The sequence below is a fragment of the Anser anser genome, assembly GCF_964211835.1.
Source record: "Anser anser genome assembly, chromosome: 12".
NCBI lineage: Eukaryota > Metazoa > Chordata > Aves > Anseriformes > Anatidae > Anser > Anser anser.
This window is the reverse complement of record NC_139733.1, coordinates 22,554,528-22,570,655: the sequence shown is the minus strand read 5'-3', so window position 1 is coordinate 22,570,655 and position 16,128 is coordinate 22,554,528. Positions and strand designations below refer to the sequence as shown.

Below are 16,128 nucleotides of genomic sequence, written 5' to 3'. Positions count from 1 at the left end.
ACAAAGCCTCCTGCAAATGTACTTTCTAATTTTACATATGTTGAAGGGCAAATAGCGTGCTATGTCTGTTGGAGACATGGGTTGACAACCTATTACCTGCTAATGAGTCCCTGAGCAAATTTTACTTAACAGTACTGTACAGCGACACGCCAATAACAAGCGGCTGTTCTAAAAGCTTATTTCTGCCAATACAGAAAAACCATATCATACAAATAATGTGCAATTTTTATGAATGGTTGCTAATTGCAATATTATTGTCAGGGATAATGAGACCACCTAAAAATAATGACTTCCCTAGAAGACGTGCATGCTGCTAGCTGAGGAATATTCCTATGTTTTACTGGAGCTACTACTCACAATTTTAGTGCACACAAATCACAAACCTAAAGAAAGACAACAAACTGTGCTCCTTTTTCATGCTTGAATAAGGAAGAGTCATAATCTGAAATTAAACATCCTTTCTGGTGTCTCAGACTATTTATTGAAATCCTTACAATGTTTTTCCTTCAGCACAGTAACATGTGGTGGAAAAGTACTGCCCCCGTCATTCTTTTTTCAGGATGGGATGAGTCACAACAGCTTCAGGTGCTTTGTGTTATGACTAACCTCCATCACGAAGAGAGCAAAGGGCTTCCCACAGCATTCCCTACTCAGCCTGTATTTCAGCAAGACTCCCACTAAAATCAATAAGCATTTTGCAGGAGTTATGAGTAAAGAATGAGGAGAGCAGCGTAAAGTAAGGTCTATTTCTAGTTAAAGAAAACCTTTCTCTTAGAAGTATATCATTTTAATTTTACCGTAATATTAAATTAGGATTCCTAGAGCAGCTATTAACAATATTACATATCATTTGTTTTACATATGCATTGTGCCATTTGTGTCTGCCAAGGACCTGGTGTGGTGTCAGAAGCAGTTGTGCACAGTGGAAACCAGATTCACAAGCAGGGCCTCAGTGAGACCGAAATAAAAACACCTGCAATTTGCAGCTTTGTCATAAACAGCTCCTAATGAAGCCATTCTTATTTTACAGTTCCAAAGTACACGGTGAGAACACATGCTCTAGTAAGGGCAGGAATAATCTTCCCTACTCAGCATCTACAGGTCTATATACAGTCCCTTCCCATACCATAGTGCAGGGCAGAGGAATAGCCTTTACATAAATCTGTGTGTATATATATATATATATATATATATCACAAGCGTTTTTGCCATAATATGGAAATTCCCAAGTGGCTACCTGGAAGCCAGCAAGTAAAATAAGAAAGTTACTTGTCAGTAGCGTATTAGAATTTAACTTCATGAAAACGTTACAACTCTTCACTATGGAAATTGCTTTAAATGTATCTGTGTATTAGACATTGTGCATTAATCATTTTCTCTACTCAGGAACCACTTAAGACATTTTATTGATTACACTTTTGTAATTATAAAGTGTTATAAACTAGAACAGTGACATGCTTTTAGAGGAGTCTTTACTCACAGCAATGCATTGAGACAGGATTATAGAGCATCATGGTATAAGGCTTTAGCCCTTCAAATTATTATTTCATGCAGCGCACTGCTGAGGATTTTTTGATTTGTTCCTCTAAAATATGCTTTGACACAGCATCAGAGCAGAAGCTTCCCAGTGATCTGTGAAAATCAGTCAGCATATTTTAAATAGAGGGGTCTAACAGTTTTGAAACTCATACACTGGGTCAAAATGAATTTACAGCTGTGCTTGCAAGTGCTACACTGCTAAAAAAGCGGAGTTTGCCTTTTGAATTCTAAATGAAATGCTGCTAATATGAAGACTATACAGAAAAAAAATAAGAACCGCTACAATACTTAAATCTCCCTTTTCATACTTAAATCTCCCTTTTCAAAATGGTTTAGGTATTGGGGAGAGAAAGTTTCATCCAATTTCACAAACATTTCAATACCTATGGACATGTCCAAGCTGCAAAACAGAGCATGGCTTGGTGGTGCCAAAGAGAGCAGAAGGTGAGCTGGAATATCCTATCGCATGGATGTGCAGTGCCATCATCCGCAGGACCCTGGGGTCAGCTGGCGTCAGTCACCTCGCTGATGGAGCCATGAGCTGTGGCACTCCAAATGTCCTGAATGTCCATCAGAGCCTCCGACATAGCCTCCTACAAATTAAAAAGGATTTTTTTCCCTGGACTGTTTGGAAAGAGTTTTGTGCATTCCTGAGACCATGATATTGCATCATTGCTATTCTTCAGTCTTCCAGCACACCACTGAGCCTGGTCTTTGGTCAGGGAGTGAATAAGAGGGCAGGGTAACACGGACACCAGTGATGCTTCACGCACTAGGGGTGGAACAGGTACATGGTGGACACTCTCAGGGAGAGGCATGAGATGCGTCCATGTGGCCAAGCAAAGTTGTGAGGCAAAAGAACCACTGTCCTTGGAGCAGGAAATTGCCCTTTTAAAATTACAAGTTTCTCAGAGGAAAGGGCATCATGTTCTATACTTGATCAAGTAAAACACCAAATATTTCCTTGAAAAAAAAATTAAAATAATAATAATAATATAATTTAAAATGAATGCTATTATGTAATCAGGGCTTATAACTAACACATTTCTGTATGGTGCTGGGTTCCAACTCGAAGTACTCTTTTTCAGGCTCATTCTAACATGGCTCCAAAGAACATGGTGCAAAATGAAGCAAAGAAGGCAGGAAGAAAAATTCTAGAAGTGTGAATTGCTCCACCAAAGGGTCGTTAATTCATACGCTGAGCAATGATAACTTACAAACTATCATTACTGTGGCCTCATCATTACCAAGCTTGTAAATATGTGCAATTTCCTGTGAGCAAGCCCGCAGCATGGGCTGCATCTGGATCCTCTCCCCTCCCCAAACCAAAGTGGGATAAGTCTCCACAAACCTCGCAAAGCCCTGAAGGAGCTGGGGGGGAGGACAAGCGGGGACCTGAGTTACGTCCAACCGCATCCCTGCGGTCTCCTGCAGGCAGCATCTCGCTCTGGCAGCCTGGGCCGGGGCTGGCTCACGCTCACTGCCCTGCCACAACCCGATTCTCATGGGCAGGAGATCTTCTGTACACGGTTTGACTCGGAAAAATCAGCTAATGAGCCAGGCAAATCTCTGGAAACACTGGCTGACCTGCCCGCAAGATACCCAGGAACAGGATAAGCTTCTGGCTTCCAAACAAATTCAAGTCACAAAAGCATATTGCATAGATCTGTACCTCCATACAGCATGGACGTACGTATGCCTCCTACTGCACCGCTTCCTCTGTGCAGGCAGCAACTTGCACTTCTTCACGGTTATTACTTTGCAATGAAATTACAGTTGATTAATAGCAATAAATAAATAAACAAGTTATAAGTATAGAAATGTCTCTCTTCCTTTGGCCACGGGCTATACGTCACAGAAACAATACATCTTCTTCCTTTTCCTTCAGCATTTTCTGCCAGAGTTTAACCGTTATGAGCACTCATGGATGATAAGGATGGAAATTTCTTGCAAACCTGTGTTCAGGGATGCTCAGACTTTCCCGTATGTATTATGTCTTTTGCTGCCTCCATCAGACCATAGCAACTACACTTGGTCTTTTTCTTTTTCCTTTTTTTTTTTTTATTTTATTTTGTGCATAACATAGGATTTGCTTTGCAACACTGGGCTTCAACAGAACCTTTCAGGAAATCACTTGAAGGACATGCTTAATTTTGGCACCTAAGTGAATGGTTTAACCTAAGCATAGGTTTAATATTCCCTACTTGAGATCTCAAATAATGAGATCTCTGACAGTCTGAGAGAATTACAAGAACCAATTATCTGGCAGTGTCCTGAGAAGCAATGTGACTGGGAACAGCACAAAAATGGCAGACACTTCACGTCTTTAATGGGAACACTTAAGAAATAAAGACCACTCACATCAGGCCTCTACAGATCTGGCTTGTTATTCTTTTTACTGTCACTGATTGTTACTAAAACCCTAGAGTTTCAGATGACAGCTTTCCCCAGCCTCAGGCTGGCTCAGGGTGCAGGACACCTCCTCCCACCAGCACCAGCCTCCACTACACCAGTGCCTTTGAGAGCATCCCATCTGCGCTGTGTTAAGTCTGTGCCACTTCTAGACAGCAACCTCCATTTGATCCTAGAGAGTATTTCCCTACAAAGGCCAAACCTCCTAACAGTGAGAAATTAAAGTAGGCACACAGTCAACCCGTGATGAGCATCATGTCATGAGAGGCCAGGCGCTCAGCTTTCATACCGTCATTTCCAGTGATGCCTTGCATTTGATCCTATATAATTACGCTGTGCTTTTCCCCAGCTGGAGCTAAGCGACTTTCCCATTTAGTATGCCCCCCCATAGACATATGGGTTGCAGGACCCAGCAAGACTAACACCACCTGGTAGGACCTCCACACCACCACCAGGGCTGTCAGAAAGAAGTGATGATGACTGCTTTTACTGTGGGAGGCTAATAGCCGCCTCCTGCAAGAGGCTGAAATGAGAGATCTATGAGAGCATTTGGCCCATCTTTCTGCCACGCTGTCCCCTCGGCCCTGCCTTCCAAGGCACAAGGACACGATTTAGCTCTTCTGCCTCTAGTGCTGTGTTCAGTCAAGAGAGAGAAGCACAACGGGAGAGACTCGCTGCTTTCCTAATAGCCCTCACAGTGAGAGCAGTCTGAAGTCAATTTGCTCTTCCTTTCCATTACTTCTAATTATACCCTCTGCACTTGCATATTGCACATTTAACATTGCCCTGAACAAATACTGGAAGGAACAAAAACTTTCCTTCAGGGGAAAAAATAATAAAGCAAGAAAGAAAAGGAAAACAAATCAAGCATGAATATACACACACACACACACACACATATATATATATATATGAGAACAGTTTTTTAATGATGTGAAATTGTGGACTTCGCCAAGGTCACAGGTGGAAGGTAGCATTGGATTAAGGACACCCATAAACACCTTTTCTAACTATAGGTCTCAAATGATAGCATTTAGATACACTGCATGAGCATTTGCATAACTAAGTGCTATATTGCCTTTGTCTCCATTTTCTTTTTTCCTTTGCCCTTTTGGACGCAGGAAATACTTTTCAAATCGTTAAGTGTAATAAATTCATCTAGATGTTTACCACAACCCTAAAGGGAGAAACTACATATCCCTACAATAAATGGAAAAAATACCTTCCTTCACAATTTTCATTTATTCAATCTGAAATTTAAATCATAAAAATAATAAGCGTGAATGGCATTAAAACCCATATCACTTTCTCCATAAAATCCTTATTTCCTCTGTGACCACCTACTGTTTTACATTTTCCCCACACAGAAAAGACTAAAAGACATGCTATAAGGAATTTTGGTTTTTCAGCAGCACAACTGCAGAGAAAAGAGCTATTCAAAGAATTGTGTCCCTGAGACTAGTGCAATCCCTGAAGCACACCAGCTTTAAGTTGCACCTCACAGTGTCTGCCCCTATTTAAACGAGACATCTACCTTTGTCCTCCCAGAAATGTGGGATGCAAATTGTCCCCGGGCAGACAGTGTTCATATGGTAAAATACCAGCTTTTAGCATGACAAATCTGAGAGACAAATGGCCAGGAGATTAATAGCTCCCTTTTATTAAAATGCATTTTTAAATCCTCATGAAATGGCTTCCAGAGAATAAAGGTTAACCTGGGTCTACAGCCATTGCAATCGGGAGAGTTCTGATCTATTACCTTCACACGATGAGATGAGATACGAGGAACATCAGAAAGAAAAACACAAATGAATTATTTTACAACTTTTCAAAGCCAATTTGAGACGAGATTAATGATCATCCAGAACAGTGTGTATGTGGGCACTAGCAACATGTCTGCAATGTCCACTTCACAGTCCTTGGGTGCGTCAGGGAACGCAGAGCAATTTATTTTCAGCATTTTGCTTTTGCAGCGTTCTGCATTCCTCTATGTGATCTGAGAGCCATATAAAAGAAGAGCTCCTGACATTAATAGCTTTATGATGCAGCTTTTTGGTGGGGCAAGCATTTGAAGTCAACAAGCATAAATCACAGAAAGCAGAAATCCAAATTATCCCAGCACAAACTGTGGCTACATCCTTTGCATACCTCAAGTCTCCAAAGGATTACATGTGTAAAGGCTCTTTGTAAGCAGTAGGCATTGCAGATATGTAAAAAAAATACCTGCAAAAAAACAAACATGAGGGTCCTCCACAGCCATTATAATTTTGGTAATGAACGTCAATTACCACAAGAGAAGTGATGAAACCAGACATCAGGAACTGTAGTCCTCTGCTGATTATGGTATTTATTGACTACAATGCATATGATTGCTAGCAAACAAAACAAGAATTTGGTGTGTAAAGCAAGGGGAATTGTATTTTTAACATAAGTTTCTCATTTCACACAAACTCCTTTCTCTTTTACAGAAGTATTCCCAAAAATATGTGCCACTACTAAAAGCAGAAATGTCAGTATGTAAGTGAATTAATTTTGAATATGGATGAAATCAGAGACTCTGCACTGCAGATTTCAGAACAAAACTCAATTCTGAGGTGTATAATAACCTTAACAGCACTACTATAATAGATAAAACACTTGCTGCAGATGAATTGTAGGCCATCAAAATATCCCACTTTACAAGCTACAGTTGCACCTGTACTCCCTCTCTTCAACCCTAGCACCCTTCCTTTTTGCTGCTGTTGCAGTAAAGTACTTATTTTAAATATGTGTATCCTACCTTGCTGCAGGCCAATGCTCTTCAGGATTTCCTTTTTCCTTGTGGTTCAATGACTAGATTTCAGGAATTATAATCTCAAAATTCTCATCCTCTGAATGACGTCCAGTAGCTCAGGAAAGCCCTGCTGCGCTAGTCCTCGCATACCAGCAACCCCATCACAGCACTTTTTGCCGGCTCCTTTCATTGCTTGCAGCTGTTTTTATCAGTACTTACCAGCGATGAGAACCTGGACAAATACTTGAGGAACATCTTACACTAACCAGTGATCTGCAGTTTGCAAATTGCCCACAGAGGTGGCTAACGGAGCTGGCAAAGCAGAGCTCATAAGGCGGAAAAGTCTTTCCAGCTTGCAATGCTCAGCATTAGAAAGAATGAAAAGGGCAGATTGTGTGCCAAATCATAGTTCCTTTAATCATCCAAAAGAAAGTTGGTCAAGGAGTTGGACTTGATGCTCCTTTTGGTCTCTTCCAGCTCAGGATATTCTGTGATTCTACAATTTACTCTCTGATAGACCCCTTGGCTGCTTTGAGAAAAATACAGCTCACCTTGTTCAGAATTTTTTCCTCCATTATGATTTTCTCTGTAATTCCAAATCAGAATAAGTATATACATATATAAAACAAGTAGAAAGTCACCTCCCTTACCTCATATAAAGCTGTGCTTCTTCTCTGGCACTTCTTCGCTTTTCCTAAGCTGAGTTGGCTCATCTGTTAAATTAACTCCTCTCACTCTAGCCACAGCCGTTAGTATTTCCAGAGAGATTCAGCAGCCTGAAGAAGGGTCTGCCTGCCTCCATACAACTCAGTTCTCCCAGACTTCCAGAAATATGGCACCTTCACAGCTATCACAGGACTGAAGAGCACTGAACCCTCAGTGACTTTAGAGAGCTCACGTATGCTAAATTAGGAATAGGTTTCTGTACAACAATTTTCATCCTACAATAGATCAGGAGCTAGACAGTGCAGACCTCAACAGAAAACACAGCAACAAACACCATTAGGGGAAGAGCACAATGAAATGGCTGCTGTGTGGGTTAGTACCACCTGTGGCTAGCCTGATGATCAAACTCAGACTGCATTTCACCAAATAGCATCTCTCCCACATGAAAAGCATGAAGGTCTGATAACTGTAGGAGGAACACCACCTTTGGTGTTCTGCTCTAGCTGCAGATACTTCTATTCCTCCAAATGTTGTGCATCTACTTCATATGAAACTTTCTATGCTCAAAATTCTCTTCTGCATACTGTCTCCCTGGGCTGTGTCAAAGAGTCATAGAGCCATTGTACAGCTCTGAAACACCCATCTCTTTGCTTTACTCACATAGAACATTTTTTAATCTTAAATAATTTAGCAGTTAGAGCATCAGATATTGTTTTCCAGGACAAAAGAGGAAGAGAAAAATGGAAGGGGAGAATTCCTAGTCTTGGTTGTTGCATGCCAAATTTCTACTTGGAATAAATTTTCACAATGGATCATGCTGCAAATGCTGACAGACTCTTAATTGGTGTTCTGCAGAGCCCCATACACAGCCACACCGCAATAATTTGGAAATGTCTTGTTTAAAATACATTTAGGCTATTCAACGCAGATATTGATATTCACTTGTAGCATGAGCGTGCCAACGACGCCTTGAAGGCATCTCTCAGCCACAGAATCTTTTTCAGCAGCAGGTGGGATGAAATGGTGACAAATGGGATGGAAGGCAGCACATATGAATAAACTATATAATATCCTATTTGTTTCCTCAACTTGGCTGCTTGCTTTGTTATTTTTCATAAGCTGGCAGTATGAAAGCAGCCAAAGCACAAACCCATTCCCACGCCTCGGTCCTACAGAAGATTGGAAGCAATTTCTGCTCAATATTCTATCCCCAGGAAAGCACTACGTGTCTGTGGGGAGACCATAAGAAGGCAGCACTGCCTTAAGCAGTAAGCACTGATGAATGAAATTCTAGCCTTATTTCAGCCTAGATTTGCAAGGAGAGTTTATTAATGGTAATACAATTGCTGTTTTGGAGAGAAAAAGCCCGCAAGCTGAGGGCTCCCTCAAAGCAATCTCACGGCTTCTCCCCAGCGGGTGCGGTGTGTCTGTTTGTACAGAAAATACAAACAGCTTCCTGCTATACCCAGACCTGCGCCTCTCTTACGGGGATCGGAATGACTCCGGTAAGGATTTCTTCAAACCACATCATGTGCAAACTTTATCACATCTGGTGAAGGTCCAAGAACTCTTTCTAAAACAGAAAGTAGCAGCAAAGTTAAAAAAAAAAAAACTGCAATTTACCAAAATAACAGTTACTATGTTACACAAATCTTGTTAGCGACAGATGAAAAAAGGACTTAAAACATCAGACAGTATGTAATTAGGAGAGTAAGACCTGATCCTGCACTGCTCAGCCTTGGCAGGAGCTGTGCCAGTTCTGTGCTTGGCCTCGCTCTTGGCCAGGCACCGCAGCGGTTCTTGTTCATCATTTATCATTATGCTGTCTTATCTCATGTTGCCTTAACTCTGAAACGAGACAATAAATATTTACCTCCCTCCTACAGAAGAGGGAAGGTTTAATTAGTTAATGCCTGCTCACTACCGCCGGGACTGCTAAGCACCGTCGGTGCCCCGGACTGCAGAAGCAGCGCGGCTCTAAAAGCAGAGCCCGGCTGGGCAGTCAGCTTGGTTCAGCTGCTGCCTGTCTGAGCCGTGCCTGTTGATCATGTGAAAGGGAATCAGCATTGAATCACTCTTGGAGAACACAAGTTTCCAGGTGCGCCTATGCCCGGCCCCACAGCCAGTTCCCTCTTGACCCTTTAGGCAGAAATGCTGCTCTCTGCCCCGGCAGTCCGGGGGCACAGGGACTCTGACATCCAAACCAGAGTGAGATCTGGACTTTGCTGGTCCTGCTGGGATTTGCAGCCCTCCTGGACACCCTCCTGCAGCCAGGGTGCCCGCGGGGCCGTTGGTTATCCCCTCGGCTCCAATGGGATGCCGATGCCTTGGCTCACCTACCGCAGGAGACGAGATGCTGCTTCTCGGCGCGTGCTGTCCGCACCAGGCTGCGGGAGGGACCAGGCTGCTGTCCTGCTGCTTGCTCAGGGACTCCTGAAGCAGCCATACAAGAAATCAACGTTTGAAGCGTAATTCACAAATAAAGATGTAATTGGATTGTTTTCTTGATTGCAGCTTCTGGAGGAGGAAGGAAAAAAAAAAAGAAAAAAGAAAAAATTCATACCTGGTCATTAGCCATAGGCAAAAAGCTTCCTTGAGGCTTATTTAATGACAGCAGAAATTCTTCAGTGACGCTTATATTACAATCGAGGTTTTTATCTTATGCAAGCAAAGTGACGAAAGGGCTGGAGCCGAGGTGCTATGGCAGTCTTTGCAGATATACTTAGGCCAGAATTCGTCTAAATTCTACCTTTTAGCTAAATTTTTCTTTCCCATTTTTTCTCCAATCAGTATTGGAGACAATTGGTACATCTTGGTACTTCATATCACTGCCATCCAAACACAGAGAGCGATTTCTCATAAAGGCTATCAATGAAGGGAAGCCCTGTGGGTTTGTTCAGTATGAGTTAATGAAGAGCATGTGCTTCAGCTCCTGGAGGAAATGTTTCTATGCTTAAGTATTTTGGGGGGTTGGCAGTGTTGGGGACCACATTGAGCATCCTGACCATTTCTGTAAGTATACTGAATAAAATTAAGCTGAAAAGAAAATTAAGCATTTTTACGAATTTCTGAAAAGGAGATTATAAATAATGCTCTTTGAATTCCAAGATGAAAAGTGACTGAACACAAGCAGCAGCATTCTCCTGTCAAGCTGATCCTTTCGTGAGGAGGAAGGGAAGCAGGGAGCATTCATCCTCTCTGCAATGGATGCATTTAACACCTCATCTTTTAGGAAAACATGGATATATTTTCATCCTCTAGAAAAGTATTAAAGTGAAAATAACCTTGATTCCCTCAACAGTCCTCATCAAAAAAGCATGCAGCTGACAAGAAATTCTCACAGGTGCTGCGCTCCGCTGGGTATCCGCAGGCTCCAGCCCTCCCGGTACCATTTAGTGTTGAAGTGCATTGCTATCACTTTCACTTCCAGAGTAATTAAGTTGGAATTTATGATTCAAATATCTAAAAAAGCTATTTCACAGATGATTTGTAACCATGTTTAAGCATAAACATTCATAACATTCACAGATCCTTTGTATTTAGCATACCACAGTATAGCAGACAAAATCTAGATTAATGCATTGATGTACGTTTAATTCACCCATTACTGAGGCACTCGTTTTCTAGACTTAAGGGTTAAAATACCCACAACCACTACACACGCTGAAAAAAAAAAAAAACATACTTGCAGACAGAATATTAACTCTGCCGAAGAGCTGACATCACTTATATTGTCTTTTGCCATTATAGCTTTTAAGTATCACTATAAGCATTTTATTACACTACTGTATGTATATATAAAGTTCAATATAACCTATGCTTTTTGGGAGTAAAATTATATTTCAGTTTAGTTGCTACATACAGTGTTCTTCCTTGCTGCTGTGATAGTACTACTTACTCAAAGGAAATTTGCCTATGATGCAAGAAGGGACAGATTACTCCTTAAAGACAGCATGCTTTTATGAAGAATTCAGCTAACACGTTGCCAATATATTTATGGTCAACTTCAAAGAAACATTTTGTACTTTGCATGACAATGCAATTCTTTGCAGTAACAGCCGTGGATCTAAGTGACAAATAAAACTTAGACCTATTGTGAATAGAAGTGAAAATCTATTTCAAGTAGAAGATAAATTGCCTCAAACCTTGGTAATTATCTCTCTGGGATTAATAATCAACTTTAATTTAATAATTGGCTAAATATTTCCACTTTGAAATTTTCAGTAATAAACTGCAGTCTCTTAAAAACATTATTCCCAAGCACTTTACAGAATCATATTTTTTAATGAAAGCAAAGTTATGTAAGCTGTCACTGGAAAAATAAAGCACACATAATCCTTAGAAGGCTTTTACAACACAAGATAATCTTTGACAAGAGTGGTGTCACAAATAGGCTTTTAATGCACACGATCCATCATAAGGGTAGATCTGAGGAGCCCAAAGCATCAGTCAGCTGAGCACCAGCTACACCATGCTCAGCCTTATCAACCCGCCCTGTGTCACAGAAGAGAGCTTCAGACATACACATCCAGTAATAACAAACGTGGCTAATGTTAAGGATTATATCTGAGAATCACAGGAACAACATTTGGAAAGGAAAAATTGAAATCTTGCTACAATTCACACTCTCATTGCCAAGCCTACTTTTTTTTTTTTTTGAGGCAAGTCCAGAAGACTCTGCTCTTGACACAGACTTAAAATATTGGATTTGGGCATGAAAGAAAAAATTGAAGTGCCTGAAGTCAGGCTTCAAACATTGAGACAGATTAACTTCTAGAAACACAGAGTTAGCAAGGAAAAGTGCAGCTCCTCACCCCCGGGAACCAGAGGGCTTTTGTTGTAGGTGCCTACAAGGGAGCAGCTTGGTACCTAACTTGCATGAATTTAAACCACAGACCCCAAGCTCGCACCATGCCACGATCTCTCTCCTCTATAGGTCCCCAAACCACACTCCCACTAATGCAATTACACAGTTAGAATCATAGAATCATAGAATATCCTGAGTTGGAAGGGACCCTTAAGGATCATCAAGTCCAACTCTTGATCATCAAGTCCAACTCAGTTGGTATTCCATGAGATCCCACCCAATATTTCCTCTTGGTGAACATTACGGAAAACTTTTATTATTCATATGTAAATATGTTCGTAAACCACAGGGCTGCAGGCTATGCTGAAGGATAAAAAATAATCAGGTATTCATGTCAGGACAATGATGAAGCGTGTGCCTGGATATTTTAAATAAAATTGTGGCTGAATTACTTAAGGTCATCAATATATACTTCAGCCTTTTAACTGTCTTATAAACAGACTTAAAGATGCACAACATCATATGTAGACTGAAATCTGATAAAACATTTAAAGATCCTAAGCTGAAGCAAAGACTTGAAAAGAGACAGCAGGGGCAAAGATCTGCAGCACTTACGGGCTGACCTATGGCAGAGAGTGAAGTTTTCCCAGATTTTCTAGATCTGCTTGAAGATTTTGATTCTTTTGACATCTGTGGAGACTGCCATCTAAAGGACTTTAGGTCTATAGCTTTTTCGTCCACAAATTTTTACTAGAAAATCGTTTTTTCTGGGAGTAAACTACAATGGAGAACTTCATTGTGTCTTTTTCTACTGGCACAGATTAATTTTAGTTCTGCTGAGAAATGGGTTTTTCCCTTCATAAAATAACATTCCTCTCAATCACCATTGTGGCAACTATTTAGACTCCACATAGCCCTGAAAACACTTTTCATTCCTCTCACATGGAAAGCTTCCACGCTATTCTTAGGAGATTGCAAGTTCAAGTTTAGCATTTCTCCTTGTGAAAAGGTGATACAAAGGGTGCGTGGGGGGCATGGAGGGGTGTTAAGTTGCAATAAATGTCTCTCATACTAGCAAAATGTAATTGAAAATCTCAAAACCTGAGGTGAAAATACATGCTGAAACATCACATGGAGGACTGAATTATTCCCCTCTTATGCTTTGCAAAATCAGAAAAAAGAATGTATCACATATGTGACTGGCTGTATGATGTTAATTTTTACCCTGTTATCAATACAGAAGACAAATACCAGGAGTTTTATAAATAATGATATTTCAGTCCCCTTTCCTTCTAAGGTTTAATGCTACCTATAAATCCATCTTCTTCTCCATAACCTTCATTCAATAAAACCCAACTTTTCTTTGAGGGACGCAGAGGAAAGAGAGCTGCTGTACTGTGCCATACCTCTATGACACTTGGATCCCTGCTCCTCCATTGTATGTTATTTACTTCATTACTCTCCTTGCTTAAAGTTTAATATTTTATTTAAAGAAGAGCTAATCCAAAGATGATCTAGGAGCAGGCGCACCAGCTCGGAATATCAGACACACAATGCTCAACACGTTACCCAGCCCTGTAGAAAGCCATTTTCCAGCTTCCAGCACCGGCTCACCACCTGCTGCAGGGAGCACCAAAGGTGTTACTTGTAGCAATATTACCTAGCACCATTTTTTTTTCCCCTTTTTCAGTAGATTCACTTTCTTTCAGTATTGAAGTTTCCTTTCTTTTATACTGAAGGCCAGTCTCACAGGACAGAGAGCATGGCTTACCGCTTCTTACCAGCTGCTCCTTTTAACCTTCCAGCCCAGCTCTAATTCTGGTCCCACTTTCCACTCGCCAGCACCTTCATCGGTTTCACAGGTCATCTCCTGCTCTCGTTTACAAGAGTAAAGACCATGGAGCACATCCATTACCAGAGTTAACAGAAAAGCCCTTTGGTGCAGAATGCCCTCGGGTTTCCTGGGGAGAGGCGACCAAGAGAGGAGCCCAACCACGGAGCCCACAGACAGCGCTGCAGGCGCTGCACACCAGTGGGGCAGCACTCCTCCAGCACCACCTAACCCCAGCCCTGCTGGGGCACCGCAAGCAAAGACCTTGCTTTGTTCCACGTGTTCGCTGCGGTTGTAGGGCCAAATTCTGTTATATTCAGGCATACGCCATCCAGTGTCACTCCACACACACCAGTTCAGTTTTTCACAGCACAAGAAGCTGAGCAAGCCAGGCCTGCACATCCAACCCACAACAAATGCAAATCACTCCTGTGTAAGCGTTCGTCGGTTTTATTACTGTCCCTAAGTCTGCTTTAAGCTCTACTTTCCTGTTGATGTCTTTATAATACATAGTACTCACTTTGCCCAAATATGTACATTTATATATAGTTTCAGGATTATTCATGGGGCTACAGTTGCTTTTTCATATTTTTTCCTCATTATGTTAATTTTCTTCTTCACATACATTAGCAGTCTCTGAATGAAAAAGCAGAGAAAAAAGGTGAAAATCTTTTCTTTTTTATACCTATAACAATCAATAAAAGCAATGCTACAGAAACCACAGTGTTCCCTACTGCATTGCCTCCCCTTGAAATATTGATACTGTTGTAGTAGATTTTTTTTCTCCTGCTTTTTGCAAATACAGATAATATAAATGTTCCCATTAGTAAGAAATATGTCACATCAAAATTAATGATATTCAGCCAATAACAATGCTACTCTCTGCCTGTCAAGTTAACTCAATTTCAGGTTAGCACAGCAATTCTGAATAGGGTTTGGATGGCAGAGACAGAGATGAATTAAGGCAATTCTCACAGGCTATGCACCCATGAAAAGTGTGCCCCAGATCTGAGCAATTACCTGTGAGCCTTTCACTTGCACACTGCCTTCTTACTCTGGTGCTGAGCAAGATTCTGATCCCAGTAAGAGACCTGCAAGCCTGCAGTAGCTTACTGCTCCAGGGTAAGCCTGGAGAAAGTGGAATGTAGCAACTTCCCCTTCTCACTCATCAGAAGGGATCAGAATCTGCTCCATAAATGCTTGGATCATGAAGTCCTGCTTTAATACATTTTACGTCTTAAAAAGAGACCAGTATCTTCAAAATAGTCTTTGATTCCAGTACAAGAAGCTCTTTTTACTGAAATATTCAACAGCAAGTAAAATACTTAAGACAACTCGGATAAGAGAATTATTTTTTTTGCTCGTCTTCCCTTTCAAAAAAGTATTAGCAACAGATAAAAATGTGTTAGCAGTTTTACTAAACTGAAATAAGGCCAAAATGCAGGTTTCTGTTACAACCTCCAAGAATGACATTAAATATTATTAAAAAGGTTATAGACAGATCAGTGCTTAAGGGTGACGAAGTGACTAGATCAGTTAATATGAGCATCATACCTTTCACCAACTAGCAGTGGACAAAGGGAATATGAAATAAGGTTGCAAGCTGAAATGCCCATATTGACACTGGCATAAATCTGAAATACTTCGCGTGTAACAAGAAGATGACTGTATTCATATGTGATTACTGTCAAATTAGTAGTGCCAAAGGCTCCTGTAATACAGAGATCCAACGTTAATGTTCATAAAACTCAGTTATCGATGCTCTGTTCACTTTAAATGTTTCATAAAGCACCCAGCAGTATTTGCGCAAGTGCCATAGGTACTTTCCTCCTCTTCAAATAATTAAACAAATATTTCTGCTAATTGTACTGGGTACAAACATGCCTTTAAAAATAAGTTTGGTGGACCTGGCCATCACAGAGATGTTGATCAATACAGTAACTTTCAGTTCAACCTAAATCTCCTCCCAGAAGAAGTATCTCCACACCAAGGTTATCCTGGTTTAAATATTACTGTTTAAATTCATTCCAGAGTTTGTACAAGAAAAAAAAAAACTTACCAGCTTAAGAAACAGGTTCTCTCTTCCAGCTTCTACTCCCC

General features: G+C 40.9%; 1 long non-coding RNA gene across 1 annotated transcript; it reads right to left on the bottom strand.

Moving 5' to 3' along the window:
* Positions 1-8,319: 8,319 nt before the first annotated feature.
* On the bottom strand, positions 8,320-15,243 carry LOC310879971. Its single transcript, XR_014571288.1, has 3 exons — positions 14,549-15,243; positions 9,731-9,907; positions 8,320-8,963 (listed from the first exon to the last, which is right to left on the bottom strand). It is a non-coding gene; the product is annotated as an uncharacterized lncRNA (long non-coding RNA).
* Positions 15,244-16,128: the final 885 nt, after the last annotated feature.